Below are 26723 nucleotides of genomic sequence, written 5' to 3' on the forward strand. Positions count from 1 at the left end.
CACTTTCTGGTCCCAGTCTATTTTTACCACTTTATTTCCCACTCCATGCTCTAGTTAAATTCAACTACTTCTTTACAGAGTCTTTACCCTTTGATTCTTCTGGAATTTGCTCACTGTTTCAGAAATATTCTTCTTTCTATCTTTGCATGCTCAAGTAAGTACTCCTTGCCTTATGAGGCCCAAATCCAGTGTTGCCTCTTCTGGTAAAACCCCCAGTTAGTTCTCTTCTGAACTCCAGTAATATGTTTTCTGTACTACTTTCATAGAGCATATTATTTTCTACTCTGGATTCTAGCAAAGAAGGCACATGTGTCAGCTCTGCTGCTAGATTAACACTTTTTTGAGGGCAGGAGTTGTGTCTTGTTTATCTGTGCATCTTCTCCAGTGCTGCGTGCACGATGCACTGCTCAGAAATATTTGTCAAGTGAATGAGTTCATGCATTGGCTTTCTATGCAATCTAAACAATGTCGGTTGTTTTTCCTAGTCCAAAACAGATTAGAAGTAATGTATTAGAGAAGGAATGAGGATCTTGGAGGCTTGCATATCAAGAAGTAACTTGATAGCTAAAGAGGATAACTAAAAACTATAAAAAAAGGAGACATGAGAACTAAAAATCTTTAGAAGTCTGGGGGGTAAATAAGCATAGAAGCAAAATAATCTTTTAGACTAAGGACCAAATGGTTAATACCATAACGAAGTGCTTGGAAACCATAAAACAATATTCAAATATAAAGATTATTTTTCTACTTCCACATCCCCACCAGCATCAGTAGAAATATAATGCAATTGTTCTTTAAGATGATGACCCTGACTCATTTAGAAAAGTTTAAATTATGGTAGTACATTCTAAGAAAGCTGGGTATACATATAAATTTAAGACACTATACATAAAAACTTAATATTAACGAAATACAAATTTTGATAATTAAGAGGAGATAAACTTCTGTTAAATGGCATATTCTGTTACATAAAGTGATTTCCATAGTGAAGTCAGGTAAATAAGCTCTCTTCTTACGCATGAGTACATCTACATACTTCTCTGAATATTAAGGAAATAACTTTTGTATCAAACATAAAATATGCTCATGACATACAATTTAGGATATATAGGAAAGTAGTAAGATAAAAAATTTAGAAATCTTAGATTTCCAAGACCCACAATCTATTATTTAAAAAATAGCTGTGATTATATAATATATGTAATTATGTATGCTGCCTTTAATTAATATGTGGCATGAATAGTCCAGGTTATTATAAGGTCTTCATAAACATTTTGATGGCTCAAAAATTCTCTTTAGTAGATATGTCATAATACACTTAACTAGTCCCCTAGAGTTGAACGTAGAACTTACTTCCAGTTTTATAATATAGCTATGTCTAACAAGTTTAGCAATACGCTGATAATTGTTAAAGCTGAGTGAGGGCTTCCTATGATGTTCTTTCTACTTTTGTATATGTTTGAAATTTCTATAATGAAAAGGTAAAAAATATATTTATTTATGATAAACATCTGTGTACCATAGTTTCTGTTTATTTGTCATTATTTTCTTAGAGTTTAGTACTAGTTGTGTGGTTCAAAGTCCGACTCCATTATTACCTAGTTATGTAACTGTGGACAAGCTGCTGATGCCTTTTTAGCTTCACTTCCCTCATGTGAAAAATAGGTATAGTAGTAATAACTTAAAAGGCTGATGTAAGAATTAAACGAGATGATGTGCCTCAAATGCCTTCCACAGTGCCTGGCACACTGTCAGTGGGTAGTAAAATTACCTCGAAAAAACAAAATTCTGGTTGCATAGTTTTCATGTGTCGTGGTTATAAAAAATCATGACGTATCAGCTGAGAAACATGCCAGAAATAACACGCTGAAATGTGCATCATCTCCATCTCCAGGTTAGGCACTTATTGCAAAGATACTGCCACAGCTAAAATAATTTAGATAAATAATTACCATTATGGAGCATTTTCTATGTGGCTAATACTGGGCGAAAAGCTTCACAAGTATTGTTATCTCATTTAATCTTCACAAGAGTTCTCTGAAGTCATTACTAATATTATTCTTATTTTATAGCTAAGAAAATTGAGGCTTAAAGATAAATTAGCTAGCCCCAAAGAACACAGGAACAGTCAAGGCCTGTTGTCAAACAAAGATCCGAAGCGCTGGAATTCATCCCTGAGCTATTGGAAATGGTGTTTGGTCTTCATTCTTTTGCACGGACCTCAGCATTTCTCATCTTTATCCTTCAGAGGTCAGATCTGAATTTTGAACAAAAATTTTCCCCAGTTTTGGAATTTTAACTAGACCTTTGGTTGGAACATATTTTTCTTTTACTTTTAATCAGTATTATTTGTTTTTAAAAATTATTTTAGAAAATAATTTTAGAGAAGAAGATGGAGTACTCCATAAAATAAGCTGCCCTTTAAGAATGCCTATCGTATGGTCCAAAAAGATTATTACCCATTGTGGTGGTTTTATTTATTTATTTTCCCCATTCTCCCTCCCCCCTCCTCTTTGGCAAGCATAGACTTGTTCTCTGTATCTATGAGTCTGTTTCTGTTTTGTTTTGTTTATCCATTTGTTTTGTTTTGTGTTAGATTCTACATATAAGTGAAATCATAGAGTAATTGTCTTTTTCTGACTTATTTCAGTTAGCATATACTCTCTAGGTCCATCCATGTTGTCATAAAAGGCAAGATTTCATTTTTTATTGCTGAGTAATATTCCATTGTGTGTGTGTGGGTGTGTGTGTCTCATATCTTCCTTATCCATTCGTCTATGGACATTTAGGTTGCTTCCATATCTTGGCTATTTTAAGTAATGCTGCAATGGACATGGGGTACATATATCTTTTCCATCTACCTTGGTTTTAAACAATGATTTCTCATTGGTTTGTTTCTCTTATGTCCACTGTAAAATATCTCATTATCAAACACACACATGCACACTCTTTAGAAAACCTATACTCTATATTTACATATTTCACGTTAAATATTCAATCTGTAAATGTGTGTGCATATGTGTAAGACACAGACAGCAAAGGTCTGAATTTGGAAAATACTGTGAAAGTCTGAAAAAGGTGGTTTTCTACAAACATGAAAAATTAAGTCGCAGAAGGGCATAATTAAAAAAAATAGTCAGATGGCAAATTAAATCTTTTACTCTGGGTCTGGGGAGGCTACTCCTGTGCAATATACTCTAGACAAGAAATACCAAAGAGGATGCTGTGCCTCAGACAGCCCCTTTATGCATCTGTATTATAAAAAATGTGCCAGCTCTAGCAAGCTCACAATACGGAGCAAAGTGCTACAGTTTCAGCTGGGAATTTGTCTTTCAGGGCTGGCTCTATTTACTGTTCCCCCTCAGCCCCCCTTTTGGTCTGTTCCTCCCTGGGGGTCCACAGTGGGGTGTTTTTGTGGGATGGGGGTTTGAAAGAGAGAGTTATTGTGAGTTCTATTTTGGATTTTGGTGAATAAGAAAACAGGGAATTTGCCATCCTGTTACTCAGTTATACTGAAACATGATGCAAACTGCCTCAATTTGGAGCACAGAAGGTGCTGAAAAATTTTTCTGAGGAGGTCTTGAAATATCTAAGGCTGTCTTCAAGGAAGGACTTGTTTCTCTCAAAAATCACCCTGCAAATAATGCTATCTCTTCTCCCATCCATGGCCCCCCTAGTCACTACCCAGAGTATTACACTCTAAAAGTAGCTAGTACGATATTTGAAAAATTACTTTGTGCCCTTTATTCCCAGGAGAATATTAAGAAGAACATGCTTGAATGTGGGCCTTCTTTATAAAGTCACTTCTACATACGTACACTGTTAGAAGCATGGGCTGCAGATGTTTGAACAAGCTGTATTTCCATATTTTCATTGTCCAGTCTGTTTTCTTTTTTCCTATTTTCCTGAATATGCCCGAACATATGTGTCCAGTATAAACTATGCAATTGCATGGACATGTCTATGTGTGTTTCCAGTTCCATACTATCTTGAAAATGGTTCAGCTTCCTAGAAACATAGCCACATCATTTGTTTTGATTTAAAAGACCGCTCAGCAAACGCATGCAGGTCATAATGGCAGGTAACAGACCATTTATTGAAGTGCTGAAACAAATAGAAAACAAAGTCCAGGACACCACCACAGAGCAGTGCTTCCCTTGTGAGATCCTTTCTGCTAAAGGCTAAGTAAGGATTGAGTGAGACAATAATAAAGCAAATACCCTTAGGCTTTTCAAACAGCCATGACCAGCTCAGGGTTAGCAGCTTTCTAGACCTTGATGGCACAATGATGTCCAGAGCCTTTGCTTTCGGATACTAGATTGCTGCTTAAGTAGCTTTTATCATTCTCCACCTAATTTTTGTTGAACATGCCCTTGAAATTATATTTGTTCCCGACAAAGCATATGCATATTGTGGCATCGCTGTAAAACCAACGATTGGTTTTAGCTCTATGAAGAAAAAAATTCCAACAACCTTTCATGCTGAGATTTCTCATGCTAGTTCTCAGCACAGAAGTGATTTTTTTTTTTTTTTTTTTTTTTTAAGTTGCATAAAGCCTAGCAAGGTTTAAGTTTTCTCAGCAAGGAGAAAGTGTTTTTCAGCTGTTAAATTTTTCAGATGCTTTTTTTGAATTTGGATAAAACTCAAAAACATGTTTGTTTTAAAATGTAAACCTTTTTATGTACAGAGGTTTGCATATAGAGAAATGCTATTACTATGTTTAAAGGTACTTGCTTTTGAAATAAGGAAGTCAGAGGCATTTAAATACAACAAACTGTACATTGTTTCGTGAACATCTCATTAGGCACTAGCATAAATATGGTGTTTTGGAGGACCACTGAGGCACACGTTTGCTGCCAGGGTCACTTAGTACACTGCTAGTGCATGTATTTCTGTATGAGAGCAAAGGGTGACCGGGTTTGAACTGAAGAGCATCCTTACAATCAGCTTGTACACTTTCGAAAGACCTTTTACTCCAGTTGCATGGCACTTCTTGGCCCTAAACCTGCTTGATTCCTCAGCTGTTAACTGGGCCAAAGTTGATACAACATATGGTATTTCAAGCACAAAAATGATGGGGAAACACACTGAATTCTCAGCAGAGTCAGAGATGAGGGTAAATGATCAGAAGGCCTGCCACCTGCCATTTTTAATGGGCCTAGGCGCTCTTCATTTTTAAGCAAATTATAGATATGCTGAACGGGAGAAGACACTATCTTGATCTACCCTCCCCCTTTCTTGGGTTTTCAAACATTTTTATTCATGACTCACAGAAGTATGTTTCACTTTGTGATCTAGTAATTGTTTACATACATACATGGGCACTCTCTCTCACACATACACACACACACACACACACACACATACACACACACACACACACACACACGTATGTGTGTTCCAGAGACAGAAAGTAACTTATCTACCCAAATTTTAAATATTAAGATTCTTCATCATTCTATTTAGTGTTGTATTATTTGAAAAGTTGGAGATCAAGGTCTAGAAATCTAGCACACTTCAAACTTCTAATCAAGGACTTTCTAAAGTACCTGAAGAAAAGTACCCGATCTTCTGATTTAGTCTTTGAAATGCCAACAAAATCCATTCTTTCCCTTATTCATGAATAATTTACTCATTTATTCATTCTCCAAATATTTATTGATAGCCTATTATATATTTTACACGGTATACCTGCAGCACATTTCTAGGACAATTATTTCACTGTTGCTTTAGGATTTATGGCAGAGTTGGTCAGATGGTTCTTGAAAAGGAAAATCTTCTGGAATAAAACAACTTTTTCACAGTGTTTCTTATCTAACAACCAAGGGCCTTGATAGCATCTCTTCTAACCTCTTGTTATGGCTTTAGTGTAAAATTGTAAGTCTATTTTTATTTATTTTTCATATTTAACCTTAATTAAAAATGTTAAGTGCAACCATGAGATTTTAATGTTAGAATATTACGAAATAATTTTTCCATCATAAGATTTACCTCACACATTACATGACACATAGAGAATATTTACACAAATTTTATGAAGCTATGAATAGGGAGAAAACTGACCGTTACCTACTTTACAGTGATTTTTAAAATAAGTGAGTTAACACATGTGAAGTTCTAAGAAGTAAAGTAAATAGAGTACTAGTACCACCAGAGACAGTGTGTCTACTCCTCTCTTGATGAGGATAGTGTGTAAACAACAAGAAGACAGGTCCTAAATATTTATCACCAGACCTTATTTAGGTGGGCAGGTCCTTCTATTCTGGAATTTCAAATGAATTAACTTTTTATTTTGAGAATTATGACGTGGGCATCATTAAAATATTATAATTGGACATGGTTTCGAAAACGTAACTATAGGCCAACTTTTCAAAAAAACGTTTTTATTAAATTTATTGGGATGACATTTGTTAATAAGATTATATAAGTTTCAAGTGTACAATTCTATAATATATCATCTGTATACTGCATTGTGTTCTCACCACCCAAAGTCTAGGGGACAGGTATTTGTCTGCCTAAAGTGATTCCATCTTCCAAAGCTTCTTATTCTCTGCACAGATGACAATTTGGAACGTACACATTGACACAAGGAAAGAAGTAACTGCTGAGGTCACATAAGGAGGGACATGGCAGGCCTCAAGCACCGGAGGCCAAAGGCACCAGAAACATGGAAAGACAGTTCGAAATTGTCCCTTTTTATGTTTGTGCATTGTTTCTATATGGAAAGTTACATTCCTCTGAGAGTATATGTGTAAATATGCATCTGCTAGTATTTTGGCAACTCTAGGTTACCTAAATTAGTTTCGATCAACACTGTCGAATTTTTAAACCCACCGGTGTAATAAAAGCAAGTTTAAAAAAACACAAACAAACCCTCCAGTACATTGTGTGCTCTGCTGTTTCAAGCCTTAGCTTCAAGACAAAAGGAGAGCGAGACTTTGTCATTCACTAGCTGTTAATAATCAAGAGAAGATCTGCCAGACAAGCTCTTCGAGGGCTCTGTCTGTCTGGACCAGGTATATACTGCAGTACACAAAGGGCTGTGCAGGGGGAGAAAAATGAGTGTTCACGGACAATGATGCAGCTTTCTTAATTAAGATTTTCATTACTGATACATACATTAAGTACTGCAACTGCAAGAGCCAAAGCACTGTCATGTGCAGGTAGATGTCCCTGATTCCATCTTTAGGCAGTAAAGCTAAAACATATTAAATGTGCACCCAGCAAATGATGTGGGAGCCAGGAGAGCTCCAGAAATATTTCTGTTGGAATGCAGAGAGGCCCCATTAAGAGCAAATTTGTAATGCACTGAATAGGCAGGAGAGAAGTCCATACCAGTATACTGTTTGTGCACGTGCACATGCGTGCACGTGTGTTCCGTGTGGGACATCTTTGTGGTCCTAGGCCACAGACAAAGGTAACTGTAGCTGACTTAGAAACAATCTCTATATAAATACATCAATAACTTGGGCCTTAAAAGGAACTTTGGTCTTTAAGGTTTCCAATGCTATTGTTGAGAAAAAAAATAAATGGCTGATTTTAAGTAGTTTTTGGAAGATGGTAAAGACTCGTGTCCACAGCTGGCCCTGACTCTGTCCCTCTGGGTCACTTGGTCTATTTTCCCTGGATCCTAAGGCTGGTCCACAAGTCATTGTGGTCTGCCAAGGGGTGTGCTGTTCCCATGAAATAATCTGACTTGGGTGAGGGGAAATTTTTCTTCTTAGATTGAATTATTTTTACAAAAAAAGTTTTGCTAAGAGATGAGAAGAAACTAAAACCCTGCACAATCCTAGAAATGGGTGAAAATCTAGAGCGTGTGTTTTTGATTCCATCGTAACTAAAGCCTAACTCATTTCAGGGTAGCTGATGCTATTAACAAGAACACAGCTTTCTGTTGTTTTTTCTGGCTTCTAGTTGCATCCATTTTGTTTCAAGGTCTGTGTCCCTTGTGGGGGGCTATGGAGAGGGCATCTGTTTTCTCTCTGAAGGAGGCCTCTGCCTCTCGGTCATTACTAAAGTAAAGATGAGTGTCAGATGCTACACTTCATGAAAGATCATTTTATCACAAGTCAAAAATTATACATTCATTTCTTACCAGGTAAAAGCATTTATCTGAAATTTAAATGTAATTCTCCGTTTTCTAAGAAGGGATAAGCCAGGATCCAAGAGCAAAATGGCTGTTGTTTAGGTAAAAGCAAAAAGTACCAAGTAATAGTGGCCAATAAGATTTCTCTTGGATTTCTGCACCAAGATTCAGATCTCTGAAGTGTTTTTCTGTTGGCGTATGTTTCTGAAACTCTTTTCTTAGGTTCATCAGAGTGGTGAAGACCCCGTGAGGTGGCTGGCCTCTGTATCTATTCTAGGTGAATGATGTTAATAATTGGTGGTGATAAAATGATGGAGAAATTGATTGTTCTTAAGTGGTTGGATAGTGTTTAGACTTCCTATCAACAGATACTTCCTGTATTTTGGGAAAAATAAACAGTATTAAGATTCTTCCTAAACCTTACTAAAAAGTACTGTTATAAAACTGGTAGAGGAGCATGCAGAACCTATTGGTGAAAAACTGATGTAGTGGACATTATTTAGGTATGGTGATGACAGAAACACGTGCAGCGGGGGGGAGGGTGGAATCCTAGAAAATGACTCTACGTGTAGATTTCCTATTTCTTCTCTTATCCATCCTTGACTAGCTTGTCAGGGCCAGACAGATTCAAGGATATTGTCAGTGGACTTAGGTGTACCTTTTCCTCAAATTCTGTCATGAGACATGCTTCTCTCACCCAAAATGAAGGGCTAATTTTAAATTAGAGGGGATAATTATTTATCATGTACCAAAAAGCCTAGAAATTTAGAGAGGAACTAAAGGTGGAATCCATTTTAGTCACCAAAGTGTAAGAGGTAAGGAGGCCCATTCTAAGTAAATATCTGGAAGTAATTTTCCGGGCTAAGGTAGGTATGTATGCCTGATTTGTCTTCAATAACCCTATGCATTGGGAGGAATGAGAAATAACAAAGATTCGAGAGAAAGAGTATATTAAAGAAAAAATCTAATGAAAGAAAGAGTCTTAATTTTATCACTGCAAAGATATCTTATATGAAATGCCTCTGCAAGTGCCCTGGTAAGAATCTGTGAATAAGTAGGTTGTGATTATATACATACATACATACATACATGCATACATACATACATACATGCATGCATACATACATATATGTGTGTGTGCATGTGTGGGTGTGTGTGTATGAAATATACTTCTCCACAGCTTTGAATAGGCAACGATGTCGGGGGCAGAAAAGAGTGAAAAAGACATGAGAAACACTCATAATGCTAAGTAATAACACTCAACATTAATCATCATTACTGTGTCCCCATTTGGTCTCTGAGTATAGGCTAAGCTATGGAAGCAGGTGCATAATATGTGAAGTTTTCTAAGAGCATCATTCAGAAAGCCAGACATTTAGCACTGAGACCTGGGTCCACTGAGCTGGCCACATGGCCTCTAACAGCACTGTGGGCAGCACTGAAGTCTGGCTCTAACCATATCCTCACACCTCCTGGGGAGTTCGACTGCTCTGGTAGAGAACGCGCCATTTACTAGGCCTGGTTCCTACCATTCTCCTTCGCTTGTAGTTGGCCTAAGAGGCTTCCATACAATCTTTGACATGTTTCGTCTCTCTTCTGCTCCCTTTCTGGACGCTGCCTAAGGATATAAGGCACAGACACCGTCAATATATAGTTTTCCGCTAAAGAGGGAGAAAGAACGTCCTCGAGCCCATCTCATCCCTTATTACCTGCAAATGACTACTTGTGCTGTGGAATGCTCCAATTACCACTCAGAACAGTCTTGTTCCTCTGAAAGATTTGGGTACTCACCCCCAGAACACAGATGCTCTTTATCCCAAAACACAGGAAAGACGCCTTGTCATGGTTTGTATCGTGGAGGCAGGGACTGACACTGTCAATGTGGCATTTTTGCCTCTCTAGCTTTTTTCACTTTCCCTGAAGTTGCTGGAAAGTATTCCATTTCATTAAGTACATAAGTAATACACACAGGAATCAAAGAGAGAGAGAGAGAGAGGGAAAAGTGGAGGACACTGATGACATGGTCTCTAGCACTTTATTTATACAAACATCCAGAAATCTTTATCTACATCTGGTAGAAGAATAGTGTCAATTCTGCCCTGGAGACATGGCTCAGGCAATGTCACCAGTGTGTATTTCCTCTTTCCCAATAATTTACTGAGTCTGGAGTCTGATGGCAGAGCTTACACGACCATTTTTACATTCATGTGAGTGAACAAATAGTGTGCCCCTCTGGTAGAGGGTGATGCCAAATAAACATAAATATATGTAACCAGGAGAAGCACTAACTGCACCTCCAACCAGAAACTCTGCATGTCCTCTGGTTGGTGCTTTGCTCCCCGCAACATTCCCCAGGAGGGCAGTGAGGGTGGGTGTTGCTATCAGAACATAGGAAAGGACACTTGAGGTGACCTCGCAGGACACTTGAGGTGACCTCGCAGGGCAGCACCGCCTTTGCGGGAAAGAATGAAACCAAACAATAAAACACGAGTTAGACTGCTCATTTGCCCTTTCCAAATTTTTATTGTTTTAATCACCCTTTCACTGTTGATTTATAACCACTCTTAAAATATTAGGAATATGTCACAAATATATTTCCCAGTTAAAAAATATTTTCTATCATAGTGACATTTTCTATGTAATAAAATTTAATATATTTTTCTTTACATTTTCAGACTTTGGTTTTATGCTTGAAAAAAGCATCTCATATCCCCAGCACGAAAGATGCACTTATATGGCAAAAATTACAGTGGACAATTATAGAATTTGGAAAGTGCAGAGAAATGGGCAATCTTTTTCTTTGTTGGTGGAGGTATGCATTGATACAATTTTACTGGAGGACAGTTTAGCAACAGGTACTTTTAACTTTGGCAGTTAGTTCCACTATGAGAAATTTATCCGGAGGAGATAATTAGGCAAGTGCATTAAAAAATGCATATATGTATAAAGATAGACACTATGACATTGTTTAGATAGAAAATATTTCAAATATCTTAAATGGCCACCACTTCAAATATCTTAAGTGACTGATTCAATAAATTATTCACTTATTGGAGTACAATATAGCTGTCAAAAAGATAATGCAGATCTATATTTATTAAATGGAATATGCCTGTGACAATGCTGAATGAAAAAGCAGATTACTAAACAGCAAGTAGGTTTTCTTTTCATTTTGGAAAGAGCAAGGCAAAGAGAAAGAAGAACAGATAAATAGATATGTATGAAATATATTTCCCGAAGTGTTAATAGGGGTTAGTTATCTCTGGGTGGTGAGATTTTGAACAAATTTTATTTTCTTTCGACATCATCGTTGTGATGAATTCAAACAAAGTTCATACTTTTTAGAAATAAAAATTAGAACTTTTACTTTTGGAGGAAAAAGAGCTTAGATGAACCCTACAACAATTACTTAAAAATTCAATTCAAATATGAATTCTATAGCCATTAGCAATTAGTAACTCTCTTAATAGACTGACATCATTGCCTGACCATTTTCTTAATTCCTGGCTACCTCAGTTTTCCTCCAATTCTGACAATTCTGACAATGCACTGTAGTTCTTACCTTAAAGGACTTTAAAGCTCGAATATTGGAAATGACCCATGTATCTATATCTAGGCCAAAGTTAGTCAAATTTGGGGGATTTTCTGTGATGGAAAATTATTCAGACATTACAGTGGTATTTATTAAGAGTTTGCAATTATACTGAAAATTCTTTATTATATAATATTTAGTTAAAAATAAGGAACAACCATATAGATATAATGTGTACTCAATTATGTTAAAATTCAGAGAAGAGACTAGAGAGTGATCTCAAAAATTGTCAGTGATAGTTTCTGTGCAGTAAGATTATGGATGTTTTCTCCTTACCCTATACTTTCTTAATATTTTACAATAAGCGCGAATTATAGAATCATGAAAGAAGTAAATATTAAAAAAAAAAATACAGCTGTTTTGCTCAACAGCTGCCAAGTTTTACCCCAGATGTATCTGCAATTTAGTGTTGAGTTGAATTGCCCTAATGTCATTTCCTAAAGGGAGTCTAACGGAATGGAATGTGTTGAAATTAAAGAAAGCCACCATTGCCATCACCTCATCACCTCTTTCTAAGCCACCAGTTTATAATGCCTACAATAAATCTGAGTAAGGAATTCACTTCTATTGGAAGTTGGGAATTTCCATATTCTTCAGGTCTTCTTCACATCTTGTCTTACACTGCTAGAAGCTGGAATTTAATTAATCTACAGTACTCTGTCATGTCTTCAGGTCTGGAAGCTGTTTTTGGAGGCCGATGGTAGAGACTACCATTAGAAATTGAGGCTCATCTTTTCATTACAAATGGGAGTTCCTTGAATAACAAAGACAAGCTGTTACATAAAGTCTTCTATAGATAATTAGCTTTCTGTCCCTTCTTTCTCTTCCTCTCTCTTAGCTAGTCACTCTTGTTCTCTCCATCCCTCTTTTAAGTAAATAGCTTTTCTGTACAGTTAGATGCTAGCTCTTGAAAATTAGAGAAAATTCACCAATATTACACTTTAAGAAGGTTATCTAATTATTCCTAAATGATCATATTTTAGCACAATAATGATGAAGAAATCAGAGTTATCACTCACATATATATGATGCATATTAGAGGTTTGGCAGACAGTAGATATTTTCTGAGAAAGCAAGAAAATAAGTGAATGATGCTAGGATGGAAGGAAGGAGCAGGCATAAGAAAAAAAGGAATGACGTGGGTCTCTGTGTCTTTTGGCAAAGGTTTTCTAATCACCTGGTCCTGGCCTTTTGGACCAAATGGCAGCCTTCAAACCTCCCTAGGCTGTGAGCTATTTGAGGTCAGAGACGGTGTTATATTCACCTCTAACTTTCCTGTGCCAAACAGTGCCCGGTGCAATGTTGGCGCTCACCAGAGACTGGGAGAACTGAACTGAGCCCACTTACTGCCCTTTAATTCTGGCCTCAGCTAGAACCGAAATGTCTTTTTACACATACTGGCAAAAAACCCATCCTAATTTAAACTCAAATACACACTTCCTCTGAGCTTCTACCTTGCTCATTGAACTACTAGATGCAGTTTCACAAGGCAGACAGGTCATCAACACTGTCCCACCAGACACACCCAGGACTTCCACACTGCCAAGGAGACTCCGCGGTGCTTCTCTGGTCAATTCGGGAGAAGTATTTTAAACCTCTACTTCCCTCAAAGCTCCTTTCCATTTATTCTTAGCTGGACCTTGCTCTCTAGGAGCCATCATCGGGGAAACTTCCCAACCTTTCAGCACCAAGTCTGCACGTGGCTTGCATCTCGCCTCATCTTTTCCTTCTTCTTTCTTATAACAATAGATGGGGTCTGTCCTTTTATCCCCGCACTTATGCTCAGAATTCCATGTCTCTAGCATTACCAGGAATCTCCCACTACCAGTCATCCCGCCTCTTCTCTCTCCTGTACTCCGAATCACTCCTTTCTACGGTGTGCCTCCCACGAGCATATAAAAACGCCAGTGTTCCCATTTTTTCCAAACCTTCTTTTGACCTCCCCTTCCCCTTCCCAAGTTATTACCCTAGCTCATTTTCCTTTCCTTTACAGTAAAACTTCTAGCAGTTATCCACATTTGCCGTCTCTATTTCTTCACCTCTCACTCTTTCCTTATCCCATTGCAAACAGGTGATCGCTTCTACCACTTTCAACAATAACTTCCAAATTAATGTATTAAATGCATATTTTTCAGTTCTTAACTTACTTGGCCTCTCAGTAGCACTTCTCATGACTGACCATTCTCTTTGAAAGATTCTTGTCTCTTGTCTCTGTGTCAATGTTTTCTGATTTTCTTACTACCTTTTTAGCAGTTCCTTCTGAGGATGTTTCACAGCCTCATTTTTTCTCTACGAGCTGATGAAATATTAAGAGTTCTTCGAGTCCCAATTTGGGCCTTCTTCTCAATCTAACCCTGTCCCTAGGCAATATCACCTGTGCCAACAGCTTCGTTTGCCTTCATTTTACTTCTGAATTCCAGTTGTATATATTCAACTCCCTATGCTTATTTCCCTTTTTCAAAAGCACCTCGCACTTTGCATCTTGAAAACAGATCTTATTGTCTTCTCTCCACCCCAATTCTCCTTTGGTGTTTCGTAACCAAATGGCACCATCCTTCATATAGTTTTATAAACGTAAAGCCACTGGTCATAGTTGCCACTTGTTCCTCCTTCATTTACCACATCCAATCCATAGGAAAATCCTGTATGTTTTACTTCTAAACTGTTGCTCGGTTCCATTTATTTTCCTCCATCATTCCCATTGTCACTACCCTAGCCTATCTCTTGTCTGGTCTACTACAATAGCCTCCGTCCAAACCATTTACCACATGAAGCTAGCTAGACCTATTTTTTTTAAACTTTTAATTTCAAGATTCTTATTTTTTTCTGTGTTATTTGTAAAGACAAAAAGTTGTAACGACTTAAATGGCCAGTAGCCTCTTTTTCCAGATTTACTGAGAAATAGTTGACATACATCACTGTATAAATTTAAAGCATAGAGCGAGATGGTTTGATTTACACTTATTGTGAAATGATTACCATAATAGGTTCAGCCAGTAGTCTTGTATGATGTGTCTAAAATGTAAGTATATTATTTTATTGTAGTATAACAGGTAGTTGAAAGAGATAACATAGAGAGGTTATCCTTTACCCTTTACCTAGTTCTGTCCAACAGTAATATCTTGTATAACTATAGTACAGTATCACAACCAGGAAATTGACATTGGTACAATCCATTCACCTTATTCGGATTTCACCAGTTTTACATGCACTTGTGTGTGTGTATTTATTTCTGTGCTATTATAGTGTACGTATTTATTTATGCGACCACCACCACAGAAAATACAGAACAGTTCCACCATAAGGATATAAATATTTCTTGCTACTCTTTTATAGTTACAGTCAGCTCCATGTCACCCCCACTCCCTAACCTCTGTCAACCACTATTCCATTCTCCATCTGCATAATTCCGTCATTTCAAGAATGCTATGTAAGTGGAATAATAAAGTATGTAATCTTGAGATTAGCTTTTTTTCACTCAGCTTGATACCTTTGTGAAGTATCCAAGTTGTTGTATGTATTTAGAGTTCATTACTTTTTAGTGCTGAGAAGTACTCCATAGTATGGACGTACTAGTTTGTTTAACCATTCATTCATAGGAGGTAATTTTGTTTGTTTCCCGTTTGGGACTATCACAAATAAAGCTGCTATGAACACTGATGTACAGGTTTTTGTGTGGATATGTTTCCTTCTGTCTGGGATAATTATCTAAGAGTGGCATATCTTTTTAGACTACAAACTTGATCAGGCCACATTTCTTCTTAAGTTTGCTTTCCCATTACCCTGAGGAAAGTCCTTAACACAGCCTACAAAGATGCCGACATCATCGGGCCCTATATATCTCTTCAACCTTAACCTGGGCTGCTCTTCACCTCATTCTCTCTATCCAGCTATATTCAGGGCCTTCACCCATGCTATTCCCCCTTCCTGGAAACCTCGTCCACCATCTACCTAATCTCACTTCTTGTTTATCATCTTCGGCTAGTAGCTCAAATATCACTTTCTCAAGGAAGTGTCTCCTGACTTCCAGACTCGCTTAGATCCCCCCCTTATATATGTTATTAGAGCAACTGGTACTTTTATTTCATAGCAGTAGCACGGTTTGTAATGATAAGTTCTTTTGTGTGATCGTTTGATTAATATCTGTCCTCTATCTCTCAGATTGTAAGCTCTAGCAGGGCAGAGACCACGTCTGTTTTGCTTTAGCATTTAGTAGACACTCATTTTGTGTTTAATGAAATTTGGCCAAGGCTTTTTAAGACAGATAGTCTTAGATTCGAGTTCTATCTCTATGACTAAATAGATATTCTTAGAAAAATTACTCAAACATGCTAAATCTGTTTCATCTTCGAAATTGGGATTATAACAGCATCTATTTAATAAGAGTAGTTTTAAAGGTTAAATCAGAGAACCATTAAAATTATTTGTCCAGTGCTTAAAGGGAAGGCAAGCACTCAAAAAATGTTATTTTTTCTTTTTTTTTTTTTAAAAAAAGAGAAAAATGTTATTCCTTATTGTTATTGTTAGTTTAACAAAAGACAAGAATTTTTGTATTTTGTTTTCCTTAATTAGGATTTAGTCCATTATCTTCCTTTCTTGCCTGTTCCCTGGGGTTCCAATTCTGGTAACTTTGAGAATCTGAAAAGGGACCCTCAGTTTAGAACTTCAATAATGCTGTGACTCCTGGTTCCAACCCCAGGTATGTCCCATTAGATAAATGAGAGTCTTGTTCGATCTCTTGGCTCTGGTTCCGATTTTCATCTCACACAGTACTTCTTCCTCTTGTTCTCCAACCCGTGGATATTAGGGTTCGCAGGAATGCCTCTCTCTTCCCCACTCCTCATTTCCAGAAGGAAATTTTCTAAACACACCTTGCTTCTTGCCTCATTCCTTACATTTCCTCAGGAAGGAAAATCACCCTGTTGGTGAGACAGCACTCGGTCTGTGTTTCTCAGGTGGAACAGATCTATCAAAGATTACAGGTGCAGGAAGTCAGCCTCTTTCTCCTTCCTTTCCTACTTAGATTAGTTGGAGTTGATAACTTGGAAAAGCGTTGCTCTTATGAGAATCCAAGTTTTCCCTTGGGAGAGTTTTTCCAAGGTTTAGATTGAAGGAAAGTGAGTCAGCAAGCCCATTTTATTACGTAAATTAAGCTACATCCTTTGACCCGAACTTTATAAAAAAATTTGGTTCCCCAGCTATTAGTTCTTTCATCTTATTTTTCAATGGGTTTAGAATTTGAGCAGTGCTATTTATTGGACCCCCTCAAAGATTCCAACACTTAGTTTTGTGCTTTCGTTTAGAATATCTTTTTTTACTCTTCATCTTTTTTACATTCAAGCCATTTTTCAAGACCCAGCTAAATCACATTTTACATAAGGCTTTCCAGCCCTCAAGGCTCTCTTTTATGAATGAAATCCTATAGTACTTACCAGACTGTATCGTTCCTTTTGGAATTGTCATTTATTGTCTTATGTGCATATGGAACACTCAAAAGTGGAACTTCTTTTCCCAATTCAATTTTAACTTCCTTAAAAGCAACGGCAGTGACCCAGATTTATGTTTTAACTCCCTACTAATCACGATTCCTTGTATATAGTAAGTGCTTACTAATATCTTACAGGATGATTGTGCTCAAGGCTGCCTTGCTGACCAGGCTTTGATTTGAAGGCCCAAGTTACAATTGACACAGTTTAGTGTCCGGATGGTTTCCTGAAGGTGTGGTGGATGTGGCCAAATAAAAGGAAGGTTAATATGTGTGTGTCCCTAAGATGTGTATCAGTGCAAGTTGGATTTACATATAGGAAGTGGAGCTTCATCCTATCTTGTGCTGTGCTTTCATCTTAGCAATACGCTCCCCATTTTCCTTTATGAAAAGCATATGGACCTCATGGTCTTAGGTAGAAAGGCTAAGAGAAATGTAAGCAGAGGAGGGCAATGCTCCTGGCCGTGGTAGATGAGTCTGCAGAGTGTTTTGATTCTTTGAGTTAGTCGAAAGATTGAATAAACAGCCATTACTACCACAGGAAGAAATGAGGAGGAAGGGTCCTGAAAATGGTATCTGAGCAATGAAAGGCAGTGAATATTTTAAAGATCACTGAATTTAATTTATTCAACCTAAATGCATAAAAGTACAGGTGGGGACATTATTTATGCAGGTATATGCAAATCACTTTATAAAATAGGCAAAGCCCTTCTGCTTTTTATAAGTTGCCAAGGTGGTTCCTGATATTTTAAAAGCTATGAACCTTTAATGTAATTTCCTAAGAGTTGGAATCCCTCTGTCAGAATCACAGTCGTTGTCAGAGCAGGTTTATTTTTTTTCTCTCCTCTGGGACATTTACAAGGCTCTTATAACCATCACAAAAAGAGTGGTTTCCACAGAGATGTGACTGGAAAAATCCCTTGGAAATTGCTGAGGAGCAAGTCACAATGTTCAAAGCAGAGAACATAGGCTTTGAAAACATGAACCCATCTGACCTCTTGAATTTAGTACAGTGAATTCCTGAGCTCTGAAACATGGGGCCCGGCTGTGCATGCCATATTGGTGCTATAAGACTGGCAGTCGGTTGGCTGTGGCATGGTCTATTTCAAACTCCTTCACAGTGCCCAGTGTTGCATGTTCCCAGATGACATTTGGTTGGCAGAAGCTGGGCCTCCAAAGCTGGCAGTCTGGAATGCAGCCCACTGTGTTTTGACAAACACATAATTGACCATCTGATTACCAGCCTACATTCTGCACTCAGGTCATTGAAGGGGACCTGGGCTCTCAATAGGTCCCTATTCCTTGTCTTGTTCATCTTCTCAAACCTTTCTCCAGAAAGCAATATAGAGAAGACTTAAACACACCCACGCATATACTCCCATTTGTAAAAGAGAACATGGTACATGAAACATAAGCTGTTGAAAATTTCCTTTAAATTGTCCTGGCAGCCCAAAGTGAACAGGAGAAAAGCACACTTATGGTGAACTCTAATTCAGAAAGAAGGAATGAATATATTGAATTGTTTCAACACCCGGCTGTGCATAAGTTGGAATTCAGCTCAATGGTTTGAAACTTCTGCTTAGAAAAAGGCAGCATGGGAAAATGATAGAAAATTGGGGCATTAATTGACTATAGGGGGATATTCTCGAGAAATTTTTTCATTTTCAGGTGAGAGAAGAGAAAAAGCAGGACACTGAGAATGTGTCTTCCTTATCTGACTGCTCCTCTCCTAAGTCCACTATGGAAGCAGACACACATCTCTGGAGACCGTAGACAGCAGCTCAGAGTGAGGTCAGATTCAAACTGAGGTCTCTTGATGAAGCTCCCATAACGATATACTTGGGTGTGCAATTTGGCCCCACACGATACATCAGCCTTTCTTCCTAGGAGGCAGGGGTGAGGCATTGGGCCAAGGCATGCTAGTACTACGCACTGTCAACTTCCATGCAAATACTACCACACAGCCGCTCCCCTTCACTCCCACTCCACCGCACGGTTCAGGCCTTTCGTTTTCACTTTTGACCTGGTCTTCCTTTCCTTACCTCAGTCAGCCATCTCTATCATCACCAGAGTGCTCTTTTCCTACAACACGAAACTGGTTATAAAATTCGTCAAAGCCTCCTCAAGCCTGCAGCATCAAGACCAGATCCCTTCCTGTGTACTGCATACTAGGCCCTCTGTGATTTGTCTCCCACATTTTTCAGCTTCATCTCTCAGGCTCCTCTTCCAACCACCATGCTCCAGCCACACTAACTATACTGTCCTCTGGATCTGGCTGCCGCTCAATGCCTACTGACTTTGCAAATGCTTTTGCCTTTTTTTCCTGAGTATGATTTTGCTTTATTTTCCTCCACATCCACCCAGTAAACTGCAACTCATTCTTTAGACTTTAAGGCCCAGCTTGGGTACCTCTTCAGATGTAGAAGGGCACACCTTTCTGGTTCCCCTCACTACACCTGGTAAAAACCTCCATTCTGGTGCCTATCACATAGTATAGCCTTTGCTTACTGTTTATCTCTCCCACCAGACTGTGAGATTCTTAACCACAGGGAGCACTTCTTATTTATCTTGGAGTTCCAGGTACCAAACACAGTGACTAGCTTTCCTTAAATGTTTGTTGACTGAACACTGAATAAAGAGCCGTGCTTAATAATTAATCAAAACTAAGCCAAGCAGTAGTATGAGCTTCTATAGATAGGCATGGTGGGAGCCTCTTAGAGGCTTAACGAAGGCAGAAGATCCCCAAAGTAGGGTACTTTCTGAGGGTTATCACAGGGTGAGAGTAACAGTGAGGGATAGATGGTATGATGGAGAAAGATCTTGTTAACAGACAATGTCACTAAGGCAGTAAATTTTCAGCTTTTTCAACACTTAAGTTTTTAAATGGAAAGGTATTGTCCTGAGAATGAATCAGAGTCTGAAGTGTGGAGAGGTCTAGCTTATATGAACCGGGTTTCCCAAACAGGTCAAGTCTGTGATACCTGCCCCCAGGAAGCAGGGCAGGTTTTGCAGGGCTCTTCTTTGTTTCTGCTAAAGAGTAATGAAATGGAAATTCTTGGGGGAACAGCTGGAAGCTATTCAGTTCCTACTGAAATCTGTGTCAAATCCAGATTGGGACTTTGGACAAAATGCAGTGCCAAGGAGAGAAGGTTGAATAGGCAGAATTCTGCACCTGCCTGGTGGAGGCCACTGAAGAGGCACTAGGAGCTAGAAGCACTGGGAAGATAATGTTCTGGTCTGTTCCCAAGGAACCTTTCTTTTCTCTTTGAGGGACATCTGGGGCACCACCTCTGGAGCCATCAGCTGTGTCTGTGGGGCACTTGAGGACAGCAGGACTGTCACAGGCCTTGTCGCCCCTGAAATAAAGGCAGCTCAGGATTTGGAAAAATCTCAGCAAGCATAGCCCGGGAGTGGGGCAAGGTTAGTGGGTACACGAATGGGCAATCGGCTCATTACAGGTCATTCTCCCAGCCTTATCTCTGGTTAAAAACTAGGAGCTCTCTAGAAGCTGCTTGATTGACGGTTGATGTAGCATAGAATCAGCTTCACATTTTCCTATGAGCCAGAGACAGCCTTCCAATTATATTTTTTATCTCAAAGGTCTCCCCCTTGATTTCTAAGCTGTGACACAGGTCTCCAGTCCCCTGTACTGTTGGTGTCTGAGGCTCGCCCTACAGTGCTGACGTCATAATAGCCGAGCCATGCGGGCAGGAGTGCACTGTGCTGACTCATCCCCGGTGATGCGAGGATTAATGCCTTGTCTAACACAGAGCTATTATGTGAACCGTTGTTACACAAAGAAATGCAACAAAAATGATTTGCCAGTCAGAGGACTAGAAATATGCAGTGCTAGGTAACTGAGGCAGGGATGCGGAGAGACATGGAGTCGTAACCATAAGCACGCACACTGACACCCTCCAAAGCATTGACAGACTCACTCTATCAACACTGAGAAAAAGGAATAACAAGACTTGTCAGGGGCAGGGAGGACCCACTCCTGCTGTATAAATGCATTACACACAGCACCAGTCTTTGGGGAGTTTAATCAATCTCCTTTTTCTGTCAAATAACTGTCACTTTAGACCTTAGCCTGGGCATCCTTTGGAGGATTCGGCTCCTCTAAATACATTTAACTAGCTTCTAAGAATATTAGTGAAAGTCACACATAAACTAAAGAGCCATGGGAACACCCTTTCTGTGCAAATGATTACAACCCGAGGAATATCTCAGAGTGAGCAGTCAGTGAAGTAAGATATAATGTTGTGAATAAGGAATCAGTTATGCTCATCAGAGTGAGAAGCAGCTGGAAGGGGTCATTTATTTAAATAAATAAATAAATGATTATTTATCACATGAGGTGACTGCCACTACCTGTGGCATCTCTTGGGTGGTGTCTCATGTAGTGATTTTGATTATTGGGTTCATTACCCTACAACCTCTTTTGAGGTAAAATTTCTCCAAACCCATTCAGTGTAGCCTAGCAATTTGAGCTTTAAATAATGAATATTCTCTCTTTTTATCTAAAATCCACAGCCTCTGCCCCCAATGACTTGCATCTTTTCTGAAAAAAGAAAAAGAAAAAGAAAAAACAGGTACCTTTTATAAATCTCCTGGCACATGTAATCCCGGGTTTCCCCGCCCCCCTCTTTCTGGTCTTTACAATTTTACACTCAACTTTAACCTAAGTGGCTGAAGTCTTGTGCTTTACTGTTGTACTTCTTAGTAAAAGGATATTAGAAATTTTGTCAATAAATGAAAGCTCTGATCTAGAAGTTGAAATTAAAAACCACTGAATCCAGGGATGGATGTAAAACTGAAAAAAAAATAATTGCCCACTGATTGGCAGTGGAGCAAAAAAAAAAAAAAAAAAAAAAAAAAAAGCCCAACTGCTGCTGGTATCTGGCTGAAGAATGTAAACTATAGCTTAGAAGGGCAGTGACTTTTGCAAACAGCAGCTGCGGCTGAGTAAAAGGCAGCCTTCATATATAAAGTCCGGTCGCTGGGGCCGCTGGTCTTTTTAGCCCCTCACATATGGCAAGAACAACTACCACAACAGCATCGGCTCCAAACGCAGAAGAGGCTGGCACATACCAAAGAAGTGCTGGAAACCACAACAAAGTCAGCTAGACAACGTGCTGACAGAGACCCAAATTTCCCACATCTGACGCTTTTTTGCAAAGTAAAGGAACCACTTTTACTTACATGAAGAGAAGAAGCAGGCCTTAGACTGATGGTCAAGGAACTGTGAAAATCAAAGAAAAAATAAGGAATTAAAAATGAACCCAATGATACTGTGGGGAGAAGGAAAGCAAATCTAAGCACAGTATAGGCGGGACTGGTTGCTCCTACAGCACAAGCAGTAAGAGCCCATTTTGTCACCTGTAGCACAAGGAAAAGGAGAACTAGCCTCATAATATTGTCCAAAGGTGTGACCTCTTGCTCTATGACCAACACAATTCTTCCCAGCACAAGGAGTGCCAACCTCTTTGTCAACTTCACCCTAATCTGAATCCTATGAACAGTTCATAGAGCTGTGCTGTTCACTATAGTAGCTGCTAGCCACATTGATCTATTTAAAGTTAAATTAATTAAAATTTAATAAAAAATTAAACGTTTAGTTCCTCTGTCCCACTAGTGCCATTTTGAGTACTCAATAGCTACCTGCGGCTATTGGCTGCCTTATAGGTAGAACATTTCTATTATTGCATAAATATCTACTGGCTAGAATAGGTTAAAATTTTACTACGTAGCACAGGACAAATTTTAGCTAATTTTGACAAAGATGAGGCAACCTCTAATCAACTTCAGTTCTTTTAGGGGTAAAATAGTATGTTTAATGCCCAGAAGATCCTCTGGACAAATTCAGCACCTGCAGGCATTGTCAGCCCTCAGCTGGGAACTTGGGTTGGTGCTGGCTGAGGACTCGATGCGGCCTCATCGACCCTGTCTCTCCAGCCTAGGAATGTCCCCTCTGACAAAATGATTTTAAGCTAAAGCATCGATCCCCCAAAACACATCCCTAATGATGACAACTTCAGGTTTGGGAGGCTGGTCTTAATAGTTTCTCATTCTATATTTCAAATCTAAGAATTCTCCTTTGTAATCTTTAACTCACAAGCCAAATAAGCTATTATGGGACTGGCCTGATCGCCATCATTTTGCTAGCTTCTTTTATAGAAGAATAAAACTGAAGTGACAGAAGATCCACAAGAAATTCATAAACCAAACAAGAATTCTGAGAAAACAAAGCAGGTCTCCCCACCGCCATTCCACTCAAATACATCAAAAACTTAATATGCACTGATCGAATTCTTGTCTCTCTGACACCATGATTTTAACCACTTCACATAGGGCCTCCAGAAATATTCAAAACAAACCATATTAAAAGAGATTAAGTAGAAGGATCTGATTAAATAACAGCATAGAATAAGGCTAAAACAGAAAACTGGCAATTAAAGAGACTTCACTTCTCAGCAAGTTTTCTAGACAAATGCACTCTCATAGAGGTTCCTTTAAAGAAAAAGTTTCCCCTTTATGGCCAAGGTGAAACCCTGTCCATGCACATGCAAGTGTAAAGGATGGTGTTCTCCTCCTTGGACAAGAAGAGTTGAGGTGAAAACCTGATCACAAGGGAGGTTGGAGGTCTCCAATGCTTTCAAATGGTTTCACAAAATTGATGAGTTTAATGAAAATTTTAAGCAAGATGATTAGATTACATATGATTCACTGAAAACACATATAAATCTGAAATGTATATAATATGTGACTGACTAGTCTTCAAAGACTTTAGAGCTACTCTCTTCTGCAAGCCAGGATCCTAGACCATTGTACTGGTACACCTTTTAAAATGCTTTTCTTTCCCTGCCTCCCTCCCGTCCATCATTCCTTCTTTCCCTCTATCCTTCCCATTTGTCCTCTCTCTCCCCCAACACTTTTTGAGCTTACTTTCTTTCCTGACCTTTGAGGAAAAGGAGAAAAATATGTTTGATGGTTATCTACGAAATACGCTCACTTACCACTTTTCCTGTTGCATGTTATAAACTCAATAACTCGCAATAATATATTATACGATTTTAAAACCATACTTAGTACTTATGTTCTTAAATCTGAGAATATAACTTTTCATTCTAAATTTCAAGGAGCTTTTTTTTCATAAAAGTTAATCAGTCAAAATTAAATTTTTGATGTGATCAGAAGAGATCAATGTAAATTGTACCCAGATTGACTAACACATCCAAGTCCTGGAATAAAAAACTATCTTTCTGGATGTCAAATGACACACAGGCTATCAATTACAGGAATCCAAGGTAGAGAGAAAAATCACAGTGTATATGTCACGGTAAAACCCACTCATATTGAAGATTATATTGGATATAATTGTTGTCTTTACATATTAATGAAAGACAATAATACCTATCCCAAATTTAATATTAAGGCTAAATACTTAATTTCAGAGTTCTTAAACAATTCATAAATGTTCACAAACGTCAAAAGGCCCTGACTTCCTGAATGAATTACAATCTGCTAGGCAATTTTAAGAACATGTATTAAACTATATAGGTTTATTTTTGTTCAGTTCAAATTGTTAATGTATTGATATGCATCCTTTCTGCTTAAGTGATATTCACCTTATATGTCTGTAAGTTTTTTTGATCTGAAATGCAAAGAATTATCTATAATAGTTTTGCATAAGATTAAAAACATTTGCATTAGGTATGCTAAGTTCAAAGTACAAATTTCTAGCAAGGAATATGTTACTGCAAAGCTCAAATGAATCAAGACATGAAAACATGGATGGGGAGGCAAGAGTAGACAGAGGGAGAAGGGGTGACTTGAGGAAGTCTAATCTTAGTTTTGTAATTTCTGAGTGGAAATTATTATATACTATCATCTCCAAGGAACTAGAAGTATTATTAACTGTATCTTAAAGATTAGTCAATTCTGATTTCAATTTATGTAATGTTCTAGGGCAAGAGTGATACAGATCTCTATGAGAATCTTTCCTCCTAGAAACTCCCTCTAAATCCTAGTTTCAAGTAGCTCCCAGACTCCATGTAGGTCATCCAGGAATTCCAGGTTAGTAACCCTTGGCCTAGGGAGAAGGGGAGAAAAAGCTCTTGCAATCCCACTGCTCACCGCCCCTAGGAAGTTTTAACAAGTTGCTATAAGTTGAAGCCAAGAGTAAATAAAATGTGCAGAAAACTCCTGGGTGAGTGTGTGTGGCTAGAGACACAAAGACCCCTTTAAAGGCTTCCTGGACGCTGACCTTCCTAGTCCTTTATAATTTCTTTTTAAAAAAGTGATAGAGCCTTAGGAACAATGAGGTAGAGAAGCAGTGAGCAGAGAGATGATAGAGTTACTATTAATTGAGTACCTTCTGTGGTTTCAGGCATCCTGCTAAGTAAATGCTTCTCAAATTTGAATATGGGTATACCCAGGGAGGTGAAGAAGTGTAATGGGAGTACACAGAGCCACAAAATAAATAATAGAGACATGGCTGTCTCTTTGGAGAGTCAGTTGTCCTTGTGGTTAAGTAATTTAAACTCTTATTTGTACATGTATTCATTTATTCAATAAGTATTTCTTGGATGTTATAGAAGAAATACAACAGATACTGTTCATGGCTTTGTGGAACTTTCAGTTTAGCGAAACAAACAAGAACATATTGAAGAGTAGAATGCAAAATCTGTATGTATTTTTAGGGTGAAACCTGAGACCTCACTGACAAGTCTCATTTGTGACAGTCTGCTTCAGGCAATGTCCCCAGCACCCTGAGTATTGGATCACTCGCTCTAACTTGAGGATCACCTATGTGGAAGAGTTTGAAAAGCAGCATTAACTGGCTAACATTTAATCCTGACTACACGAGTAAACACCTTTACTTCCAATATACTGGAGAAATAAGAGAGATTTGAGAAATTGGGAAACTTACCCCAAATCACACAGCTGCTGGGATCTGAATAAGTCTGTACCATTCCAAAGTCTACATATTTTAACCACTAAATTACACTACCTCTAGGTGTTTCCCACTTTATGTTTCCCCTTGAAATCTGGGCTCATTCGAGATTTTGTAGGCTAGTTTAAGACTCTCCTTTGGAAGGAGACAGGTTTGGCTTGATTTGCATTCTAAATATTTCACAGTGGTAAGGGAAAGCTATTATTATACCCATTTTATGGTGCAGAAGCTGAGCCACTTGCCAGCTGAGGTATCTGGCTGGGTTAAAAGCAGAATAAGGGTTGTCAGTCTCTCATTCCTCTTGACGAACTCCAAGCCTAAGCACTGGTACTGTCCAAGGGCTTTTCTACACATGGAATTAACACTGGCTGATGAAGAATGAGACAAACTTTGCTCAGAGAAAATAACAGTGCAATAGAAAAATGAAAAATAAGTAATCATAACACTCAAAAAAAATTGGTTACTTTTAGCATTGTGAAAAGAAAAGGGAGAGCTTATTCATCGCAAATGAATCAGAAAATTAGAATGTGTCACTGCACTGATGACAACTGAGGAATTCAGATGAACTGAAGTTCAACACTTACCCTTCTATCTGAAGAGGGTA

At 38.4% G+C, this 26723-nt stretch overlaps 1 long non-coding RNA gene across 15 annotated transcripts in view; it reads right to left on the minus strand.

Moving 5' to 3' along the window:
* LOC120586611 (uncharacterized) overlaps positions 1–26723 on the minus strand; it is a 696355-nt gene that overhangs the window by 92031 nt on the left and 577601 nt on the right. For all 15 annotated transcript variants that reach the window (XR_005648748.1, XR_005648747.1, XR_005648746.1 and 12 more), the window contains one exon: positions 22366–22405. This is a non-coding gene — a long non-coding RNA (uncharacterized LOC120586611). The remainder of the gene's footprint in view (positions 1–22365; positions 22406–26723) is intronic.

Source organism: Pteropus medius, unplaced genomic scaffold (genome assembly GCF_902729225.1).
Source record: "Pteropus medius unplaced genomic scaffold, Ma_sr-lr_union100, whole genome shotgun sequence".
NCBI lineage: Eukaryota > Metazoa > Chordata > Mammalia > Chiroptera > Pteropodidae > Pteropus > Pteropus medius.